Source organism: Manacus vitellinus, unplaced genomic scaffold (assembly GCF_001715985.3).
Source record: "Manacus vitellinus isolate BGI_N305 unplaced genomic scaffold, ASM171598v3 scaffold_4_pilon, whole genome shotgun sequence".
In the NCBI taxonomy this organism is placed as follows: domain Eukaryota; kingdom Metazoa; phylum Chordata; class Aves; order Passeriformes; family Pipridae; genus Manacus; species Manacus vitellinus.
The window spans coordinates 6,938,727-6,950,449 of record NW_021940604.1 but is presented as its reverse complement, the minus strand read 5'-3'; positions in this window follow the sequence as shown (position 1 = coordinate 6,950,449).

Genomic DNA, 11,723 nt, shown 5'->3' with positions numbered 1-11,723 from the left:
TATGATCACCCTTTCTATGAAGAAATTCCTCCTAATATCCAACCTAAACCTTCCCTGGCACAGCTTACTACTATGTCACTATATCCTCTGGTCTTATTGCTGGTTGCCTGAGAGAAGAGACCAACCCCCACCTGGCTACAACCTCCTTTCTGGTAGCTGTAGAGAGTCGGGAGGTCTCCCATGAGCTCCTTTTCTCCGGGCTGCTTATTCACACCCCCAGCTCCCTCAGCTGCTCCTCATAGGACTTGTGCTCCATTCCCTTCACCAGCTCCGTTGTCCATCTCTGGACACACTCCAGCACCTCAATGTCCTTCCTGAAGTGAGAGGCCCAAAACTGAACACAGGATTTGAGGTGTGGCATCACCAGTGCCAAGTACTTGGAGAACAGTGTGGGTGGCATAGCTTGTCATCCAGTTCACTTCAATTAGCCATGGAACCACATTTCTTTGCCATCTACTAGCTTTCAAAGGCTTGTGAATACACTGTAAACATGTACATTGCACACTATTTTTTTGGTTAAAATTGTATCACTGAGTTTACAATCTAAACACTTGAAAGGAAGGCATTTCAAAACACCCTCTCCCCACAGAAGCACTCAGAGTCTCACTCTACTTTGTTTCTTGCAAGAAGGTGCCACTCAGTGCCTTGTCTGACCTGCTCTGGAATGAAATAGTGCAAGAAGCTACTGTCTGCCTCATCTGTTGTAGGAACTGGGCAGTGTATGATGAATGAGGCTAGCAAGAGGAGGTTGGCTGATCTATGAATAAGCAGGCTCAATGCTAGCTCAGTGGGGATGCTGCTTACACTAACCACCTTAACACTAACGCTGTACTTTCTTGACCAGTTTATACTTTCATGACTCACACGTACAGCTCCAGGTGACAAAAAGTGAAATCCAGCTTCGCTGGAGCTGGAGCTCTTTGATTTTTGCCAGCACAAATGTTAGTGCAGTAGAGTGGTGAATCAAATAATGGAAATTATCTGAGCTCAAAGTCACTCAGGAATCAGTTGGTCAGTCACTGTGCAAATACAGGACTAATTGTGGGCAGATGAGGAAGAGAGCAGAAATGTGTGACCAGCGAAATGAGAGCTAGGATGGCTTCTTCCAGCCACAGAGCCAGTTTGTGGGATCTTAAAGCAATCATGAAGCTACAGTGTTAGTTTCCTCCTTCTGTTTCAAGCCTTCTGGCCACAGCTCTGTAGTTCACATGAGGGTCATTCAGGTTCTTCCCCCAGTTGCCAGGACCCAGCAGGGAGCCTTGGAAGAACAAGAGAGGGGTACTAGCTATGGTTCGAAGCAGCCACTGAAGATCATGCCTGGGTCTAGGCTGGAATTTGACTACAGTTCTCCAGCAAGGTCTGGTTGACTCCATGGCTTCTCACAGATTTGCACTTTGAGCACTTGGGAAAGAAATGAAGAATGTGGGAAGAAGTGTATACTTATCACAACAGCCCTCTCTGGCAACTTCAAGTTTCTTCTCTGAAGCACACAGGTACTGGTTTCTCTAGGGAAAAATTAAGGGTTTCTCTTTATTGCCAAGCCAAATGGACTGTTCTCTGGTCTTTTTGCCAAAGGAGCGGAACCACAGAGAATGAAATTTTCCCACATATTTTGAAGATTGTCTATGTTTTAATGAACTGGAAACACTAATAGGAGATGCTGAGGAATTAAGAATATCAGTATCATCTATAATTACCTCTTCTGTTACCTGTATAGCAACATCAATCATTACTTAAAGCTGCAAGTCAAATAATATGTTTCATCTCGTCCTATATATAGTCTTTTCTGTTTGATGTACAAAATGCCATACTATTGCGTAATAGGAATTTAAAATGTATCCCTTATTTAAAGCAGGGCAGATGGTAGGTCTTTATCTCAAACACTGAGTGTTATTACTAAATTCAGGATCAACACTATGCTTCCCTGTGTAAGCTGATTGGCCAGGGGGACATGTTCATTAACCTAGAAATTGATTTTTCAGGAATACCATGTCATTACTTGTAGTTATGCAACTCTGATGTCAGACCACAATTTGGCCACCCTCCTGCTCTCTCCTCTCTATCAGGTAGGCAATTCAATTGCTTCCCTTCCTATCAAAATGGTTCCAGCAAGTTGAACTCTTTGACATTAGATAAGAGATAGAATGATGAAATTCCCATTGAAAAATAACTGCCAGCTGATTGGCCTGTGTCTTCTGGTAAGCTTTGGTATGGCCAGTCTTCGCGAACGAAGATTTGGTAAAGGTCTTTTACCCTTCGAGCCTGCGCAATGGATTTTTTAGATGAGACACAGTGTGCGCTGAACTGAGCCCACCCTTTAATCCTAAGGTTCATCTGCCAGGGCCGAGCAAGCTTGGACAGTGACAGTGAGATCCTCAGGATGTAGGTTTGTTTAGAGTGACCTTCTCTTAGATATCTCACTGCTAACATGTCAAACAGATAAAAATGTGTTTTGGTAACACTGGTACTAAGCTCTTTTCTTACCAATAGTCTACTTAAAACAGTCTACTGCAGTGGGGGAGCTGTCATCTGCCAGCCCTCCGTCAGCTCTCCCTGCCCTGCCATCCCAGCCAGGAGGCATGCTAAGGGAGGAAGAAATATGTTGGAGTGAGAGGGAGAGACACCAGACAAATGAACAAACTGTTCATTCAAATGGCTTGTTTGAAGCGATTTCTCAGTGGCGTAAATTAGAAAAACCCTAAAGTTGCTGCAATAAATCTGATGTGCTTTATGGCAGTCCCCATGACTGACAGAAGAGTGTAATACTTCTGCCTTCTTGGAGTTTAGCTACATCCCATGGTGTAATACAGGCTAGTCTTCAGTGCACTTGAGTCCAGACCAACCCTGTATTTGGGTTACCAATGAGGTTATTTAATATCACACCCATTAGTCTGTAAGAATACAGTCTCTTTGACAAGCACAACATGCAGTACCATGTCTGCTGAAGGGAACTATTAACCTAGACAGATGGCATTCATCAGTGTGCTGAGCCATGGCTAGCCCTGCTTTCTCCATCTCTCCCAGATGACTGAGTAAACTAACACTTGCTCATGGGGAAACACACCAGGAGGCACAAGGTAAAGAATATTTTGGGCTGTTGGGAAGAACAAACTCACTGACATAGACAACCTTTCCTCTCTGTAGTATGAATGAGACTCCTGGGGCTCTGCTGAGTGAGGTTGACGTAGCTTGGGATGGCTGAGGACTCTGCCAACCTTAGCTGTCCCCTGTGCCCAATGAACAGGCTGCTCACAGACAGCTGCTGAGCCACATGTTCAAGAACACTGTGCTCTAAAGGAAAACAGCACCAAAAGATGTCACTAAACTGGGACAGCCTCAGAGCTGAATCAGAAATGACTCAGCCATCCATGCAGCAAGAGGACAGTTACTTGGGATAACAGCTTCATCAGCTGTCTCTGAGCTAGATCATCCCCTTGTACTGAGTCCCCTGTCACTGAGAATGAGCATGAACAGCACAGCATACAACAAGCACTTCTGAGTCAAGAGTCACAAAGGGGACTGACTGCTTGGTGCTTTTCCATTTCTGTATCAGCTCTGCTCCAAAGCTTTCCAGTTTTGAGTTTTCCAGTTGGCATTCAGAGAAGGCTGTCCTCATAGAAATCAAGATTGCAGCAGCCAATTTTTTTTTTCTAGGAAATACTGATTACAAGTACCTCATGGCCCCCAACCCCTTTCCCTACAGCTTAACAGAGCAGATTGCTCCATTTCTGAAGAGGCAATGGAAACCACTAATTGATAGCTCAATGGCTTTGTTCCACCAGCCAGAGAGAAGACTTAAGGAGACAGTGGTTGAGAGGCTGACATCTGTAAATACTGTGTGTGAAAGGGAAAAATCACATGCTTTTATATAGTTTTACCATCTTTTCATTTTATTGGTCTGGTTTAAGGTATTATTTGCTTTTAGTAACCTGATTATTTTAGAGAACTTCCTTGGCTTGAAGTAAAGAAAAGCCACACAGAATTTCCTTGGTCAAATTTCCAAAATTCCCTCTGCTGTCAGAGCAGTAAGTCTCCACATTACATCTCTGTGCTCATTTATAACCTGATCAAACATACTGAGTAAAATAAAGAGGGAGAAGAGGATCAAGTATCTAATTCTCCTTCCTATAAGTGAGAGTTGGCTGTAAGAAGAATGCATGGTTGCATCAAGAAACCTTCCTCCTTTACCAGGAATCTGAAAAGCAGGTGCTGTGGTTACATCCATTCATAATACTGAAGGGAGACACTCAACAGAACAGGAGGTATGCAGTGGCAGTAACAGAAACCTATTTTATACCAGTCACTTAGGTTAAGATCTTGACAATGCAAAGAAATACTAGCATGACTTTTAAGTTAGGAAATGTTTCCTTGCAAAGAGTCCATTTCACTCTATGTAACCTGCAGCTGATACCTCTTGGGGATATTGTCCCTGGAGAAATGGCAATCTAGCACTAACTGTACAAGCTCATTTGATTTGGTGAGGTAGCATCTTTTCAATACAGAAAGTCCCTCTATACACCCTAAAGTCATAAAAATGTTTCAAGAACAAAATGTTGGAGAGCTTGAGTTTTGTCTGGAAATAAAGCTGAACCAGATGCCTCTCTCGGGACCTTTTAGTTGTTAATTCAACAGGCTTATGTCTCCTTTCTTCATTCCAGTGCCAATATTCATTATTGCGCTGCCAGATGCACACAGGTACATTTCCATCACTCCTTATCACTTCCCATGGCTTTTTACACTATACTCAGGTACAAGAAGCTGCTGTTTTGCCAGGAAGGACCATGGTTTTGTTAAACTCTGCCAAGCTGTCAAGCGGTGTTTCCAAAGTCTATGACTCTCTGTGGTCTTTGCTGTTGTGAACAATGAGACAAATTCAATCTAATGGACCACCTACCCCTTCACTGGGAAAAACAGACACAGCATACTGAAGTAAAATGATTTAAACAGAACAGCTAGGGCACTGTGCACGAACAGACTGCCCAGATGCATAGAAAAATAGAGCTGGAAGAGACCTCACAAGGAACCCCATCTTTCCTTTTGCCTCGGGAGAGCATCTGCCAGATGTAAGACTTTCTTGGCATGCGTTTTTCAAAAGTTTTAAAAGGTCTCAGTGATGGAGATGCTACAGTCTCCCTGGATAACCCTTTCTATAGTCTTTTACCATCCTTCCCTTTCAGAAATTTTTTCTTAATATCTAATATGAACTTTTATTTCTTCAATTAATATTACTCTGTAATGTTTTGTCCAAGGTGAAATGAAGTTTCTCTTTACAGAAATTCCTCTTCCTCCAACTTCAGTGTTTGTGCTTTTGGGGGACTAACCCCAAGTTTTCCTCACAGCTATGTTTTCTACGCTTTCGATTATCCATTTCTCTGTCCTTATCCTCTCTTCCACTGGCAGACCCTTGAAGTGTGATGCCTAGAACTGGATATAGCTCCAACTAATGTCTGGAATGGTGACTAAAGTAGATGGTTTAATTCTCACGTCTTATGAACTGTGCTTCTGCTGTACACCCCAAATCATTACCTTTTTCATATGTATAAGATAATGTCATTGTTGAAAGAGTTTATTTGATAAAAGATTATAATTTCCATACTTTTTTTTTACAAAAGCGTTATATAACTGTTCATTCCCCAACCTGTATTTTTGTGGCTGAAGAGCATTCATTCTCTGCGTAGTTCCTGGCATCTGTTTCTCCTGAATTTCATTGTACTTTTTCAGAACCTTTCACCAATTCAAAAATTCTTTTCACTTATAACCCAGGCCTCCAACACCTTTGGAGTCCTTCCTATCCTTTTGTAATCTCAAACCATCGATATTCTCCAGCCATCACTGGTCAGTCATGGAAACAGCAGGCAGGGCAAGGCACAGAAAAACGTGGGTGTAGCCCATGCAGTACATCTGTTCCTTCTAATCTCAACCTTTGCCAACTAGTCTGATTTCCTAACCTATTCCTATCCTATTCCAGTATTGTTTCACGGCTGCCCAACAGAACAGAATCACATTTCCCTGTAGAACAAATCCCCCTCGCTTGCTACGATAGTGGAAAAGGCGTAGCATAGAGGAACGCAGATGGAAATTGCCTGTGTACGGTGAGGGTAGGAAGAGAGGCGTCGGGCTTTCTGCCAGGGAGGCACTGCCAGACCACATCCCCCGGGCAGAGCAGGCCTGAAGCAGCCCCGGGACCGGGCGGCCGCTCCCGGGCACTCAGCCGGGGGCTCCTCGCGTGATGCCCGGCACCCAAACCCCGCCCGCCTCCCGAGACGGCCCCTGCTCCCCTCCGGAGTCCCGGCCGGAGGCTGCGCCGCCGGTACGTACGTAAGTATCGGTCACCTTGTAGGGGGTGAAGGTCTCCTGATTCTCCGTAGGTTCTCCCGCACCCGCATGCAGAAGCGCTTGAACCATCGCCGGCACAGCGGGCTCCGAAGGCGGCGAAATTCCGGCCTCCATGCCCGCCTCAGGGCCCGCGCTCCGACCATGGACCCGCCGGAGGCCCGCCCGGCGTCTTGCAGCGGCCGCGGGACGGGAGCGCGCTAGGAAGCCGCGCAGCGGCAAAAGCGGTCCGGGGCGGATGAGGGGCGGGGGATGGCAGGGAGGGAGATGCCGGAACGGGGATATAGGGGCGGGGGATTGCGGGGCGGGGGGATGCAGGGGCGGCTGCTAGCGGGGGCGGCGGCAGCGGGCCGGGCCCTCAGCTCAATCGCCCCGCGGGGGCGGCGGGGAGCCGGCTGTCAGCACCAGGAGAGGGCGGCCGGTGCCGGGAAGTGAGAGAGAGCTCCCACAATTACAGCCTCTGCTGAAAACATCTCTTCTCTTTTTTTTTTTTTTTTTTAAATAAAACTGCTTTGTTCTTAAAAGCATGCCAGCTCCATGTAAAATAAATGTCCTGATTTTTATTGTTTTTTTTTCCCCAACCTAGGAGACACGTAAAAGAAATTCTACGCTAAATCCACTTTTCATGGTCATGACGCGGTAAATGCTCCAAAACTAAGAATGACGCTGTTTACATTGTCTAAATCTAGAAAATCTGAACTGAGCTCTAGTCAATTTGCGGAGCGCCATGTTAGCTTCACTCACATTAAACTTTTCTTCATAAACCAATTCACATTTAAACTCTTTTAAATTATTCTATCAATTGAAGCCTTAATTTCCAGTAAATAATGACAATGGTGGTATCTATATTAAAGACAAAATCCCCTCTACTATGATATGCAATAATTGTTTCTAGAGTATATAAAGATAGGAGTCTGCTGTACTGCTCCTCCCATGAAAATATCTTCCCCGTTGACATTCAGGAATGGGGGCTGGGTTATTTCCCAGCCTTGCCGCTAGTCTGTGTTACATACTAAGACTGAAATATGCATTTTTACTTAAATCGATCTTTCACCAATATGTGATGACAAGAGGTTATTCCTGGTGGTGCAGTGGGGGAGGGACAATATGTCTTCGCCAGCAGGTGGGAGAGAGACGAAGGTTCACCTCTGACTGAGAATATCTGTTTCCTACTTATGAATATTTCCAAGCCTGAGAACACACAGCAGAAGGATAAAAGCCACGTGCACATTTAGGCTGGAGACTAGAAGGTTCCTTACAACTTCAGGACTGTTGCTCTGGAGCAGTCACCAAAGAGGAGCCAAGAGCTCAAGGGTAGAGACTGACCAGCTTCTGAACACTGCTATGAAACCCTGGGACAGGCTCAGCAGGTCCCTTGCACTTCTGTGACTATGTTACAATTTGTCAGCACAATGCTCGTTATAGTACATGTGGCTGATGTGGGCACTTAGATTTTCCTTGAACTGTTTATTTCAGAGGCCATGTTTCATTTGGGATCAAGATTTAGCCATGTTTTCCCTCAAAGCACTAAAAAATTCCCTAAAAGAATTAAAATTCTTTGTTATGTGTGATGAATGTGCTGCTTCCAGCTCTCATGCTCAGACATAGGCATTATCAATGGGATCTTTAAATATTTACCAAAAGGAAAAAATAAAACATTTAGGGCTTCAGCTGAGTAAAAACGTGTTCACTGCTGGGAAATATGCAGTCAGCATGGCAAAGTAATAAAAAATAGGCTTGAAGATTAAAAACTAATTACCATTTAATTATTTAGAGCTAAGTGACCTCTACTGCATTTATTTCTCAAAAAACCCCAAACACCAACACAAACAAACAAACAAACAAACAAACAAAAAAGCCCTCCAACCCCCCAACCAAAAACCAACAACCCCCACCCCCCCAACCAAAATCAAAACAAAAAACCAGTTCTGGGGGCTTTTTTGTTTGATTCATTTTGGGGAGTTTTTTTGAGGGCCCAGAGCAGCACCATTTCACAGGTGCAATCTAGTTTCCTCCTTGTAGTGCTGAACATAGGCAGCTATCAGTAAGACAAGAGGGCATGGTCTTAAGCTCTGCCAGGGGAGGTTTAGGTTAGATATTAGGAAGAAATTCTTTACAGAGAAGGCAATCAGGCATTGGAATGGGCTGCCCAGGGAAGTGGTGGATTCTTTGTCCCTGGAGGTTTTTAAGATGAGACTGGATGTGGCACTTAGTGCCATGGTCTAGTAACCACGGCAGTAGTGGATCAAGGATTGGACTTGATGATCTCAGCCCTTCCAACCTGGCTGATTCTATGATTCTATGATTATCCAGGCTGGCTTCCAATTGTGTCTCTCTCCCTACACCTTGAATGCCATGGGACGGTCCCACACCTGCTGTGGAAGGCTGTCAGTCAGGCCTGCAGGTTACTCCCAGAGAAGGTTTTAGCATGACCACATATTAACCCACCAACCTCTGATATCGAAAAAACCAGACAGTGTTTCAACTAACAATTTCCAGACATTACAGGATTAAAATTACTAGACTTGTGAATAGTGAAGCTTGTGTGAAGACACAAGCTAACTGCATATTCCCATTGTGATCCATATTAAATGCTCAAGGATTCTAAGAAGGTCAAGAATTCATTTTGAGTCCCAAAACACTTCAATACATTGATAAAACAAGCAATACATGGGGTTGCATGCACGTACCAGTGTATAAATGAGACGTTTTCAATGTGTGGCCTTCTCTACATGGGAAATGACCAGGCACTGAGACCATACAGAGCTGCACTGCCCACACCTTCGGCAGCCAAGAAATGGGCTCAGGATGTTGGTGGTCTGTGAAGCGCAGCCACCAGAAAGTGACTTAGAGAAAATGATAGTCTATTAAAAACTCGGCCTGCTGCTTTTATTAAAAGTTCTTTCCTTCAGTAGCAATTCCTTGCTATACAGTAGCAATTCCTAAGTAACATTTTTAAGGAGAAAAAATTAGCTTCCATGCAAATGTTTTCTTCATAGAAATATCAGGTTTCCTTTTTTTAGTAAATAAGCAAAGTATTAAAACATACTTTTTATTCTAAACAGGCAGAATAAAACTAATAAAACTGTCTGTCTATTTTCTTTTGTCAAAACCTTATGAATGAAACATTTTAACTAGCCATTTGCTCACCCCTAGCCCTGCAGACACAAACAGATCATGCTTCTACCTTTATTGGTTGTCTGTCTTTCCTGTCCAGTGCAGTCACAGCACAGACTGGGCTGGCACAGAAAAGCATTTGGTTCTGCAGGAGGCACGACTTAAGTAAAAGGAGACCAAGGTTTCATAGACAGCTTTGCGAAGTAACTAACAAATTACCTGCACTGGTGTATGACTTGCCCGGTTCATTTCTGGGCACCCTAACTCATTTATCCAAACACAGCACCTTATATGCCAGCCTGGTTTTGCTGATTTTCACAGCACATATTAAAAGAGAGGCAGCGTCATACCACATCTAAGAACAAACCAATCTAATTAGTACTGAGAGTCCTACAAATCTCATTTAGAATTTAAGCATCTGGAACTCAATTAATCTCTCGAGTGCTTCTGGGCTGCATGAGGGAAAGAAAAGCCCCAAGAATCTAAGACTAAAATGTGATCAAACTCAAGATCTGATGAACGCACTGCATCATATCACATAACATGGACAGAGTTTATTTTGAGAGTGGAGCTTAACAGAAGTCCCTGCCATCATTTTTCTTCCTGGTTCTCCCCCTGTGTATAGTTAGACTTTTGCAGCATCGGCCATGTGTACTAAATTGTGGTAATAGCTAAACACAAAGCTTAGCAATCCATGTAAAATCACCAGGATTATTACTCTGGGCTCTTTCAGAAGCAATGGCAGCTGGTGCTGAGAAGTTAAGGGAGTAAATGCTGCCAACACAAGTGCCCCCCTTTATTTTTTCAGCAAAAGAACAAATCCCACAAACAAGCAGAAGTCCAGCTGCTTAGTAAACACTTTCTCCTTCCAAACTGTTTTGAGATAGAGAAAGGCAGCAGTGGCAGCTGCTGGCTGAAAAGAGCAACTGTCTTTTTCCTTCCTAGTGGAATTAAGGACTGGCATGCCAGATGACACAGAAACAAGCACATGTCCATACTGACTCTCCCAAGATAAGAGCCTGTGCTGCTGTTACACAGCTGTATATATGCTCCTGAGTCTCACCACATACAGGAATTACCACTGAGTATTCCCAAACTGCATGAGTAGAAACTGTGCTGAGCTCCACATAAACCTCGTGACTTTGGTCCACCTGCCCTGATCTTCAGTGCTGCCTTAAATCTGGAAGCAAATAACTCTTGCCTTGCCCCAAGCCATCATGGCTTTATTGCCTCCTCCTGTCAGAAAACTCTTTGTCACAGTGGTGTGACAACAAATGTTGCCGTGCAGCCCTTGCTGTGCATGTAGAGGATCACAGCGGCATGCTGGGGACAGAAAGGTGAGCGTGCTCGGTAGGAGCACGGTGCTCACCATGAAGCAAAACTTCTCATTTATTTGAAGAGGTGACATGGAGACATCAGCTGGGACAACCCCTGACAGATCATCCATAACAAATCATCTCTGAGCTGACAGGGGCTTTGGAGTCACAGCTGCTCTTGTCATCACTGGGAGGAATAAAGCTCTACACAGTTGGCTGCAGCTGGCAGTCCCGACCCTCACAGCAGCAGCAAGAAAGACTCATCACTCTCTCTGTGTCTTTGGAGATGAATCTTCCCTGAGTCTATCCTGCTTTGAAGAGATGTGAGGACAAGAAGATAAAATAAGATTAAAAATATCTTTTGAAGAAAATTTAAGAAGAATCTCTTGTGAGGTGATTTCAAGGATGACAAAGAGGAAGCGCTAATCACACCTGATTCATGCTCTGTGTACCTCTCAGTATGGCTGCGTTGCTCTTCTCTCAACTGTCATGTTGAAAGCAACAGGAAGATTGAAGTGGTATGATTGGGAGGATGACTAGGTTGCCTGTCCTATATATAAATTAACATTTTATATGGTGTTTCACTGTGATTACTGGCTTTCAAATGTCAACTACACTTGGAATAATAATTACCAGTGGCATATATTAACTTAAATATCCCACTGGTATTAAAAGGAATACTTGTAAGGGAAATAAAAACTCAGCAACTAGTGGTATTTAGGTAAAAACTAGTGAAGACTTTACACTTACTGAATATTTTCCACTGCTGCTTATTTCTTGTATTTTGGTTACCTTAGTCAATTAAATAGATCACAATCTTTACTTTTCAGTTCTCACACAACTTGCATATTGTTGCAAGTGTACTTCAGAGAAAATTTTAAACACTATGTTCAAACCACACAGATGTATTTTTCTAAAAAGTTTTGTTATGTTTGAGAATATACATGTAATGACATA